Source organism: Pan troglodytes, chromosome 3, assembly GCF_028858775.2.
Source record: "Pan troglodytes isolate AG18354 chromosome 3, NHGRI_mPanTro3-v2.0_pri, whole genome shotgun sequence".
Taxonomy (NCBI): domain Eukaryota; kingdom Metazoa; phylum Chordata; class Mammalia; order Primates; family Hominidae; genus Pan; species Pan troglodytes.
Genome location: NC_072401.2, coordinates 158,058,403 through 158,071,481, shown reverse-complemented (window position 1 = coordinate 158,071,481; position 13,079 = coordinate 158,058,403). Strand labels below are relative to the sequence as shown.

At 35.8% G+C, this 13,079-nt stretch overlaps 1 long non-coding RNA gene across 1 annotated transcript in view; it reads right to left on the bottom strand.

Moving 5' to 3' along the window:
• The window catches only part of LOC134809926 (uncharacterized), a 181,776-nt gene extending 168,992 nt beyond the window's left edge, over positions 1 to 12,784 (bottom strand). Inside the window, exon 1 of the long non-coding RNA XR_010156733.1 lies at positions 12,658 to 12,784. This is a non-coding gene — a long non-coding RNA (uncharacterized LOC134809926). The remainder of the gene's footprint in view (positions 1 to 12,657) is intronic.
• Between the last annotated feature and the right edge of the window lie 295 nt (positions 12,785 to 13,079).

The window sequence follows — 13,079 nt, the reverse complement described above, 5'->3', positions numbered from 1 at the left end:
GGTAGAAATGAAAACAAGTTCTTCCAATGCTGTATAGCAAAGTTACCTCTTTGTATGAAGGTTAGACTTGATGACTTTGAAAAGACTCTCATCTTCATGCTTCCAGGAATCTATGATTTGGTAAGTCTTGGTCTTCTTTCTATCTCATTCTGTTTCCTTCCATGTGGTTTGTAATCCATTTGGAAATACAGAACCAGGGTCTAAAATGGTCAGCATTGACAATAGCACCTTTTAAAAAGTAATGAAACTATGTACTAAACCAAATGATTCCTTAGTATGTCTTCTGTTAATTAAGATTTCTTTTTTTTGAACAAAGCACTTTGTAGTTTTAACTATAGCTCACTTTCATGTGATCATATTGGGTTTAATTAGTTCCAAGTGAGAACAAAGAGGACCTATCTAGGATAATCACACTGAACTTAATTTAGAATCCAAGTGCCAAAATATTGCATATTAGAAATTTTATATGTACAATTAATAGCCTACTCAGCGACACAGCAATATATAATCTAATTCAATACAAAGCACACTCTTGGGTAATCAGACATTGGTGTTTTAAATGACTTGTTTGTTATGATGTTTCTTCACTTGCATTTTAAGTATTAATCACCAGAGTTTATAAAATAAACATAGAAAAGAGGGCAACTCCTTTGGTGAAGCTACTTCAAAAGTGGGAAAGGGAGGAAAATTAGGTCATTCTGCATTCTGCCTATAATTGCATTTTTCACTACTGCCTTAATTAGAACTGTTGAATCATTTTAGTTACTGCACATTCCTTCTCAACACGATTAGTTTATATTACTATGAGCAAACTCATTATCACCTTCTTTAACTTTGCTTTAAATTTATTGGTTTAATTATCTGAATTTGCAATAGCAAATGTACAACTTCAGGGCATCTAGTTTCATGTTTCAATTTTCTAAAACACACTCTTAGAATGTAGGGAGATAACTTAGATACTTTTTCTGAAATGAGTGAAGTTATGTGGCATTATTTTGCTTCAAATGATTACAAAAAGGAAGGATCACTGAAAGAAATTTTTTGAGTTAAACATTGTTAATGATCAAGAGATGATGAATAGAAACATTTATTTGTATTTTTTCTTTATATTTGTAACACACCAAACTAGATTAGTATTTCTACTGCATTTATTATGTACAGATGTGCACAGTTTTATGCAAATAATACAATGAAGAAAAGTGAAAAAACTGGAAAGGTTTAGACAAGAACAACTAATCAGTGGAACTCTCCTCATTATTCTGCTTTAAGGTCAACTTCAATCCAGAAAAGAAAATACTGAAAAGGGAGAGGAAATAAATACAATAAAGTAATTCAAATAATGTCATTGGTCACTTTGGGGTTACTAAATCATTCCATACTCCAATTAGTTTCCTTATTCCCCTTTCTAATCAATCTACAGTTCCTACTTGGGCTACCACATCATAATTTCACCCACCTTAGGTTATTTTGCAGCTCTTGGAATTCAGATAAATGGAATCACAGAGTATACTGAGAAGAGAAATTTTAAGTTTCAATTTCTGTTTTTTGCCTGGAAACAGCTCCTAAAACTAAGGGGTTAGTCTGTGTTTCCTCAGACTGAGGGGTCAATGTGACCATGCAAAGACCAACATTAAACTTTCTGGGAGCTATGTCCGGAGATATTTTGTCAAGAATAATTATTAATGGGGAAGTCACAAATTTCCTTTCACCTGTTTAAGCAGGATCAACATGCAATAAAAACAATACCATCACCTAAATTCCCCAAGTATTTAAGTCCATAGTGAGATATGACTACAGGTTTTAAGTAATCAGGCACCTCCAAATGTCTCTAATTTCTAGTTTTACTATGGATTAATTCATTTGACACTAGAGTTCTTATATAAAATAAGATCTGTCAATGCACTTCCAAATCACATTAGACACAAGATATGCTGTTTTCCATAAATGGATACATTTGAAAATTGAGAATACAATATTTAAGAATTAATTTTTCCTAGCATTGTAAGATACATTGGATTATGTTTATTTATCAAACACTCTATTAGAAGACAAGATTCATCTGAGCCACTGAATCTTAGTGGCTCTTAGCAAACAGTCACCTTAATTTTGAGTCTGTGTTTTCTTCATTTCAGTTTTCTGAGAACCACCTTTTCCCATGGACTTTAGCCTACTGAGGAAAATAAATATATAGAAGTTATAATGTATGTAAATAAATGCTTATATGTAGGTCCCCACAGACTGCAATGGAGTTTGAGAGGATGAGGCAATAAGAATGCCCATGGGAGAAATAGTGGTTATACACACAGAAGACAACATGTGATCTAACTCTTGTTACAAGATTTTAAATGTGCAGAAAAGCTAGAAGGATTTTCTAAGAAGAGGAAATAATGTTCACCAAAGAACATAACTTTTTATAAGGCTATTGCAGGATATAATTTAGAAATGATGAAAAATGCAGCTGGAGTAGATGATAGGGATGAGTGTGGGGTCTTGTATGTTACACTGAGCAAAGCGATTTAATTCTTTGAAGTTTTTTTTCAAACAAGATAGTAGAATCATCACAGTAACATTTCAAAAGGTTGATGTATTCTCTTTTGCTGCCTGATATGATCTGGCTCTTTGTCCCTACACAAATCTCATCTTGAATTGTAATTCAAATTGTAATCCCCACATGTTAGGTGAGGGACCTCAAAGGAGAAGATTGGATCATGGAGGTGGTTCTCCCATGCTATTCTTATGATAGTGAGTGAGTTCTCACAAGATCTGATGGTTTTGTAAGGGGCTTTTCCCCAATTTGCTCTGCACTTCTCTCTCCTGCCTCCATGTGAGGAAGAACATATTTGCTTCTCCTTCCACCATGATTGTAAATTTTCTGAGGCCTCCCCAGCCATATGGAACTGTGAGTCAATTTAACCTCTTTTCTTTATAAATAACCCAGTCTCAGGTACTTCTTCAAAGCAGTGTGAGAACAGACTAATACACTGCCCTAACAAATTACCACAAATTCAGTGGTTTGGGCCACACAGATTAATTTTTAAAATTTTGTTTAATTTTATTTTATTTTAAGTTCCAGGATACATGTGCAGGACATGCAGGTTTGTTACATAGGTAAATGTGTGACATGGTGGTTTGCTGCACCTATCAACCCATCACCTAGGTATTAAATCCCACATGGATTGGCTATTTATTCTAACCTCTCCCTCCCCCAGCACTTCCCACCCTGACAGGCCCCAGTATGTGTTGTTCATTCCTTCTTTATTAAGGGGTACTGGGAGAACTGACTAGCCATATGCAAAAAAAAAAAAAAAAAAAAAAAAAAAAAATTGACACCGGACTCCTCCCTTACACTTTATACAAAAATTAACTCAAGATGGATTAAAGACTTAATTGTAAAACCCAAAACTATAAAAATCTTAGAAGAAAGAAAATCTAGGCAATACCATTCAGGACATAGGCATGCACAAAGATTTCATGACAAAAACATCCAAAGCAACTGCAACAAAAGCAAACATTGACAAATGAGATCTAAGTAAACTAAAGAGCTTCTGCACAGCAAAGAAACTATCATCAGAGTGAACAGACAACCTACAGAATGGAAGGAAATTTTTGCAATCTATCCATTTGACAAAGGTCTAATATCCAGAATCTACAAGGAACTTAAACAAATTTACAAGAAAAAGTCCCAAAACCCCATTAAAAAGTGGGCAAAAGACATGAAGAGACATTTCTCAAAAGAAGACATTTATGTAGCCAACAAACATGAAAAAAGCTCAATATCACTGAGAAATGCAAATCAAAATCACATTGAGATAACTTCTCATACCAGTCAGAATGGCAGTTATCAAAAAGTCAAGAAACAACAGATGCCAGTGAAGCTAGGCATCTAGGAATACTTTTACACTGTTGGTGGGAATGTAGTCAGTTCAGCCATTGTGGAAGACAGTGTGCTGATTCCTCAAAGACCTAGAGGAAGAAATACCATTTGACCCAGCAATCTCATTACTGGGTATATACCCAAAGGAATATAAATCCTTCTATTATAAAGATACATGTATGTGTATGTTCATTGCAGCAGCATTCACCATAGCAAAGACATGGAATCAACCCAAATGCCCATCAATGACAGACTGGATAAAGAAAATGTGGTACATATACACCATGGAATACTAAGCAGCCATAAAAAGTAATGCAATCATGTCCTTTGCAGGGACATAGATGGAGTTGGAAGCAATTATCCTCAGCAACCTAATGCAGGAACAGAAAAACAAACACTGCATGTTCTCACTTTTAAGTGGGAGCTGAACAATAGTCCATTCTCATGCTGCTGTGAAGAAATAGCTGAGACTGGGTAATTTATAAAGAAAAGAGGTTTAATGAATTCACAGTTCTGCATGGCTTGGGAGGGCTCAGGAAACTTACAATCATGGCGGAAGGCAACTCCTCACAGGGCAGCAGGAGAGAGAATGAGTGCCAGCTAAGGAAATGCCAGACACTTATAAAACCATCAGATCTCATGATACTCACTCATGATCATGAGAACAGCACTGGGGAAACTGCCCCCATGATTCAATTACCTACATCAGGTCCTGCCCTTGACATGGGGGGATTACAATTCAAGAAGAGATTTTGAGTGGGGACACAGTCAAACCATATCAGGTAAATAAGCAGTAGTTTTACTAATTTATAAGCAAATGGCACAGTAGTTTTACTAATTTAATGAGCAAATGGCACATCAATAAGCAGTTGATGTGTGCTTTTCAATGTGCATGATTTTGATTTGAGGTAGGCTGAGCATGTTATCCTAAGAGTTCATAGTGGAGGAACAGTTGCCTGACTTCCAGATTGCCTCCCAGTTCCTTCTTTCAAGCGCTCATGAGGCCTCTCTGCACTCCCTGCCCTTGGATTCCTTCAGATACTTCTATACCTACTATACCTACTGATAAATTTGCCTTAGATAAAAGTTTGCTTGAGTGATTTTATGTTACTTAAAATGGAAAGCAACTTGACAAAGATGACATGCATGCACATATAGCTTAGTCTGTTACTTTAAAAAATTAATATTTTATACCACATTTCTCACTTGTTGTGGCTTTTGATTTATTAAAGTTGATTTCTTAGCTCCATCATTAAAATTTTATATTTTTTAGAGAAGGTGTGAGTGGCTAACACATGAAATATAGCACAGAAACTTGATGAAAACTGAAAACTGTTAATTAGATTTTTCTGTATATAAGTCATTAATGATCTTAGCCAGGAAATTTCATCTGTGTGGCTCATGCACTAGGCAGATTACTCAGAGGAAAGTTGGGGAGATAGGAATGTGGAGGCATCTTGGATAGACTTTTCTTTCAAAATGCACATCTGAGATATGAAGGACAAGGATCAGATGGTGGTTAGAGGGTGAAGCCAAGGGAGGAGAAAAAATAATTTTTCAGGAAGGGAGTGGCTTGTATATTTAAAGAATTAGTAGAAAAAATGACAAGAAAAATGATGAGTTAAATTTATAAAATAAGTTGGCATACGTATTGAGGTGTGCAACAAATACAGACAGAGCAAGAAAATAAGAAAATATGGTATAGAACTTCTGCTTATTACCAAGGTGGAGTAACAGGGACTGAATCTACCCTACCACCTGAAACAAACAAATAACAAACAAAACATATAGAACAAACAAAACATATAGAACAATAGCTTTCAAGGTACTGGACATCAAGCAATGAAATAAAATGTTCCTTGAGGGCCAGGTGCGATAGCTCACACCTGTAATCCCAGCACTTTGGGAGGCCAAGTTGGGTGTATCACTTGAGGTCAGCAGTTTGAGACCAGTGTGGGCAACATGGCGAAACCCCATCTCTACTAAAAACACAAAAAAATTTATCCGGGCGTGATGATGCATGTCTGTAATCCCAGCTATGTGGGCGGCTGAGGCATGAGAATTGCTTGAACCTGGGAGGTGGAGGTTGCATTGAGCTGAGATTGTACCACTGCACTCCAGCCTGGGCAACAGAGTGAGACTCTCTCTCTCAAAAAAAAAAAAAAAAAAAAAAAAAGAAAGAAAAAATTCCCTGAGAAATGAAATAAGCTCCATAATTGACAAAATTGATTCCTTGAGAGGATTTCAGGTCACAATGCATGAGAAAATAAGTCAATCAGACCCTAGAAGACTCACTGAACTGATGAGATATCTCTGAAGGTACAGGGACACCAAGATGGGCTAGAGTTCACAGTACTAACTTCACAGGGAGAAAACCCTAGAGATCTTCAGAGGGCCCCCATTACGTAGTACACAGTACTGTGTGGCACGCAGTACTGATCAGCACATGCATGCATGTGAGGTAACTCTCCAAAACTGTGGAAAGAATCACTTAAAATGCTTACGTGCCCACTGATCACACAGAACTCTAAATAGTGCCTGCTCTGAGCAGCAAGAGAAGAAAAACTCTCAATAGTACGTTGGGTAGCATACTTAGGAAGTTGTTACTTTAATGGAAATAATTGGCCCTAGAGTGATCACTGATCTCAATTCACCCAATAAATTTTAGAAAAAAGACCTAAAAGAATCAAATTGTTTCCAAATAAGTCAGCAAAATCCCAGACCAAAGTTCAAAAATACCTATAGAAATATAAAAATATTAACACTCAAAAAGGTAAAATTCACAATGTCTGGCATCTTAAAGATTATTAGGCAGGCAAACAAATGAACAAGAAATCACATGCTATAATGAGAAGAATAATCAGTTGAAACTGATCCAGAATTGACAGATATAAAATTTAAAAAGATACTAAAATTATTAACATAACTGCATTTCATCTGTTCAAAAATGTTAAGTACAAACATGGACTATATTAAAAAGATCCAAATCAAACATCTAGAGATTAAAATTATAATATCTAATATGAAAAAATGCACTAGATAAATAACATCAGTATGATGTCATGTTTAGCTTGATATAGATACAGATGGTTACTCATAAAAATACTTTTAAATATACACAAGCTGGTTCTTATAGATTAGATTGTATACCTTTCTAACAAATATAATTCATATGTTGTAGACTTAACCCCAATGTGACTGTATATGGAGGCAGAACCCCAAAAAATGTAATAACAGTTAAGGGAGGTCATAAATATAGGGCTCTAATCCAATAAAATTAGTGTCTTATAAGAAGAGGAAGAGTCACCAGAAATCTTTCCCCCTCTACATATGCAGAGGAAAGGCCACGTGAAGGCAAAATGAGAAGGTGCTTCTCTGCAAAACCAAGGGAGAGAGGCCTCAGAAGAAATCAACCCTAATGGTACGGTGAACCTCAAATATCTGAGAGAGGTCTCGGTTAATTTAGAAAGTTTATTTTGCCAAGGTTGAGGACATGCATTTGTGACACAGGGTCAGGAGATCCTGACGACATGTGCCCAAGGTGGTCAGAGCACAGCCTGGTTTTATACATTTTAGGGAGATGTGAGACATCAATCAACATATGTAAGATGAATATTGGTTCGGTATGGAAAGGTGGGACAACTGGAAGCAAAGGCAGGACAACTCCAAGCAGGGAGGAGGCTTCCAGGTCACATGTAGGTGAGAGACAAACCACTGCATTGAGTTTCTGATCAGCCTTTCCAAAGGAGGCAACCAGATATGCATTTATCTCAGTGAGCAGAGGGGTGACTTTGAATAGAATGGGAAGCATGTTTGCCCTAAGCAGTTCCCAGCTTGACTTTTCCCGTTAGCTTAGTGACTTGGGGGCCCCAAGATTTATTTTCTTTTCATAGTACCTTGATCTGGGACATCTGGCTCATAGAGTTGTGAGGAAAAAAATGTCATTTTGTAAGCCAGCCAGACAGTCTGTGATATCTTTTACAGTCCCAATAGACTAATATGCTAGGATATACACATATATTTTCTTATTCTGTCATTTGAGTTGGCCTGGAAGCATGGTCACCCCAGTAGCAATGAACACTCCTAGTACCCAGATCTTGGTTTCTAATACCATTTTCTAATAAAAGGAATCAGTGTTCCTTGGATAAATGACTATTTATACAATTGGGATAGTAAATATGCAATATGAGCCACAAAGTATACGGTGCGTATAAAAACAAAAACAATATTGGTAACATGTCAAAGGGACAGAAGACCCAACTGACAGAACTACCAATGGCCAAAGCAGGGAACAATTTGAGCAACAAAATTAACAGAGTAGTGTTGGATTATAACCCGAAGTATAAAATAACTATGTAAGAATCCACATGAAAGAAATGGAAGGAAGGAAAAAAAGAAGGAAGGAAGGAAAATGAGAAAGAAGGAAGGAAGGAAGGGAGAGAGAGAGGGAGAAGAGAGGAGAGGAGAGGAGAGGAGGAAAGAAAATGAAAAGAGGAAGGAAAACATAAATTTTCTATGTGAAAGAATCCCACATGATTTATGTAGACACTCTAGCCTCAAGGAGATGATACATAATGCCTCATTTCTTACATATGGGGTTCACATAGTGACATGCTTCCAAAGAGTATAATATGGAAAACAGGAAAAGAATGTTTTTATGGTGAAGAAAACTGACAAACACTACCTTAGCCAGGTTTTCAAGGTGTGCACCAACAGTGATGACTCACACTGATAGTATGCACTCTTGATATGATATAATGAGACTGAGATATTACCTTTCTTTTCTCACTCTTGAAACACATAACCTGAGTTTAACCATGAGAAAAATATAATAGAACTCTAAATTGTGGGACATTCAACATAATACCTAAGTATATTTCAACAAAATATCAAGGTCATCAAAAACAAGAAAAGTCTGAAAAACTATCACAGCCAAGAGATGCCTAAGGAGATATACTGCGTAAATATAATGTAACAACCTTGATGACATTCTGGAACATAAAAAAGTAAAAATTAAAGAACTTGGAATAAAGTGCTACTTTAGGTAATAATAATATATCAATATTGGTTCATTAATTGTAACACATGAACCATAATGAAGATATTAAAACAGAAAAAAAAACAGATGTGGAAGTATATGGAAAATTTCTGTACTATCTCCATGCTGTTTTCATGAGTAAACAAAAATAACAACCAACCATTGGATAGCCTTTATGGCAAATCCGGCAATGCAGATGAAAAGATTAGTGATCTTGCAGAAATGGAATAAAACCTCCCAAGATGAAACAAAGGAAAAGAAGAATACGAAAACTGAAACAGGCTTCAGTAAACTGTGGCACATTGAGTGGCTTAAAATACATTTGATTAAATCAGCTGAAGGAGAGAGTTGGGGGTGTTGATGTGGGTATAGGTAAGAAACAAAATTGAAGAAATACTGGCTAAAAGTGTAAAACTACAGCCTATGGACTCAAGAAGCTCAGCAAACTCTAAGCTCAAGAAACATGAAGAAAAGCACAAGGCATATCATAATCAAATTGCTTAAAACTATGGATGAAAAGAATATTTTAAAAACAGCCAAAGAAAAAATACACATTACATGCAAGTGAACAAAGATAACGATGACAGCAGATATTTTTTCATGCAAGTGAGAAGATAATAGAGTCACTTTTAAAAATTACTAGAAACACGAATTTCCTATTGTCACTGTAACAAATCATCACAAACTTAGTGGCTTGATACAATATGAATTTACTGTCTGACATTTCTGGGAATAAAAAGGCTAAAATTATTTCCACTGGGCTAAAATTAAGGCTTTGAAGGGGTTGTGTTCCTTCAGGAAGCTCTAGGGGAAAATCCTTTCCCTTACTTTTTCCTGCTTCAGGCCAACTGCATTCTTTGGCTCATGATTCCGCCATCTTCAAAATCATCACCTTCCTTCCTCTTGTATAACTTTTTCTGTCTTTTCATCTTTTCTCTTTCATCAGGGCACTTGTGATTACATTAGCTTCACGCAGAATATCAACATAGTATCCCATCTCGAGCTCCTTAACTTATTCATAATATCTCCTCTTGAGCTTCTTAATTCAATCATCCAGAAAATTCCTTTTACCATGTATGTTATTTACAGGCCCCCAGAACCAGGACATGGACATCTTTGAGGGCCTATTATTCAGCTTACCATAATTGTCAACCTATAACTTTACATGCAACACAAATATATCAAAAACATTTCAAATAAAAACTATTTCATACATAAAAAATTCTGAAAGAATTCATCACAAGCAACTCACACAAGAAATAATAAAGTCATTCATGTAGAAAAAACTAATGCCTTACGGGATGTATGATTCCATTTGCCTAAAATTCTAGCAGAAGATTTTCAGGAATATATATGGCATATGTAGCAGAAATGACTCATGTTGATTAGCTATGCATTGGTTAAGAATATCAAGTTTATCAAATTCACAATAATATGTTCTGGGCTATTTGTTGCCTGTGTTTATAGACTCCCAGATATGTCATAAACAAAGGGAAATAGTAATTCTCATTATATTAGCATTCATATGGAAAAAAATGGGCTGGGTACAAATAGAGAAAATCATAGAATTCTATGAAAACAGCAAAAAAAATTCTCAAAAACCAGATGGTACATTATAGCTTTGATGTTACAAATTGAAATAAGATTTTAAAATATAAATTTTTTATTTTATTTATATGAGTTTTTGAGGGCTGGGGGAGTGGGCAGTGGTTACAAAATGTCAAATGCTACTAAAAACCAACCAGATGATCTTGGGAAAGTGACTTGAGTTTCTCTTACCCAGTTACTTCTACCATAAAAATAAAGGAATATGGATTATATAACCTTATTATATAACCTAATAAGTTATTCCAACTCTGAGACTTTTTTCAAGTCCACTGGTAGGTAGCTTCAAGAGGCTCAATAGCTTAAAAATTTTATTCTGAAAATCTCTCGTTAAGAAAATGCATTGTATTAGCTCAAATGTTCTCAAACGCGATTTTTAAAACATCCCAGTCAGTACTGTGTATGTAGCTATATGTCTTCTTCACCCATTGCATGAAAAATCCATGACTTCCTGGAATAATAGCAGGAAAGAAAAGAATAGACTTATCTGCCTGAATGGTTGAGACACAGAAAAATCCTACCTTTACCATGCTTCTATTGCATTCTCTGGTCTCTGCGTCTTACATATAACAGCAATTGGAGTATGAATGAGTAGACATTTGGTAAGCCCAACAACTGTATTTTAAATGTATCATTTAAATTTATATTAGATAATTGCATATCACTCTTTCAAAACAGCAGTTACCTTTTTGCATTGGCATGCTTTTTGGATTAAATAAAAAAGTAAAATTCTGTCTACGTGTTCACATGGCAGGTGCTCTATTAGCCAACACTAAGTACAAACACAGCTAAAATAAAATAGACAAAGCCAAAGGTGATTTTAAAAGAGATAATTGAAAATACTAGAATACTTGAGTTTTATGCAAACTTTAACTGCAAACAATCATACTGCCAAGAGATAGTATAATACATTTCATGCATGCTGAGAAAATGTTCTGCATATATAAATTATCTGTGTTCTTTCCCTGTAACACACGTTTCTGAGATTTTCAACAGAAAATAAAATACATAGGGATAAAGGATGCCTCCAAACCCTTCAATAAAGCCAAGAATCTCAAAATATATTTCAAATATGCTCATTTTCAGAAAACTAAAACCATATCCACTCAGAGTAGTTTGATGCAAATAGCAATTAAGGAAGAAAGTTATTAAAGGAAAAGTGATGACCCCAGTTTCATCTTAGTCAATGCAAATTAACATTTAAAAGCATAGATAAAACCATTCTATAAATTAGTAATGCCTTGTTAATCTTCATTGAAAAAAAATCTGACAATTAAGGGGGAAAATATATGGTAAATAGCTGGCAAGTTAACAGAAGCTATGCTAAATTCATTATTCGGTATTTTGCCCAACCTTGTTGAAGAGGACACTTGGTGGGGAAAAGATCATCAGCAAAACCAGCAGGGGATTCATTAAATGGGGATGGTTTATTCACAACCTTTCTCGTCAGTTATGTTCCACTGAATCTAATGGTAAACAGTGCAGAAGCCAAAGAGAACAGTTGAAGACAAGATCTCAAGCAAAATCATCATGCATTTTATTCATCTGATATTTACTGACACTGCTGTGTCTGGCTCTGATCTATACTCTCGCATTTTGTCCTGCTCAGCTTGAAATTCCCTTTGGACCACCCTGTCACTCCTACTCCACCTCAACCCCTCCGATTGCTCCTCTAAATCACCTGCTCTAACTTCTCCTGAGATTTTGTTTGTCCAAAGAGGCCTATTTTAGGCTTATCCAAATAACAGGCAGTGTCTATCAATCAATGAGTAGCCACCACATTTATAGGTGACTCCTTTGAGAAATCCCTAGGCGTAGTCAAATGTGAAACCAACTGAAATAAACTTTTTAGCCTCCTGTGTTGGTGCTGTCATTATTCATTATACATGCCTTTTTTTGCTTCTGTACCCAGACTGTGTAGCAAATGTGGAGATAACAGAGAGATATGGAATTCTCTCTTTTTTTCTTCACCTTCTTCTTCTTAAGCACTTATGGATACTGACAAAGCTTTAAAAATAATAAAGTCATGAGTAGTCATCAGCACAGTCCAGGTGATTAAGTGGAGTCATTAGTAAATTCTAAGCAACAGCAGCTAATTGTCTTAGGGTCTTAAAGATATTGACTATTAAAGCTTACTTACATCAGGAATGCTTTATTTTCTGTTATCGAGGATCTAAACCACAGGTGTTAAAAACAAGCAGACGTTTTTGGTAGGCAAAGAGTCCATTTGTAGACAATCCATTTTCCTCCTGCTGTACCAGAGCAACTATTCCTGCTGCTGAGAGCTCCAGAAGAGCCGCGTGGTGGATGGAAGAGGGAGAGCAGAGGAAGACACAGAGGTACTACTTACCTTTATACCTTGGGAGAGGCGCAGTGTGGCCTTCAGAAAATACAGAGTCTCCTTCCTTTGGACCCAAAAGCTCAAAACAGAAAAAGAGGTAATAGTGAATAAAAGTGCTTACTGTTTCAATTCCTAAGAAGAAAGTTTCCTGATAAAATCTTAGGTGGAGAAGAGGATTAAACAGAGGAATCAAACAGTATTAGTGTTATGTGTTATGAACT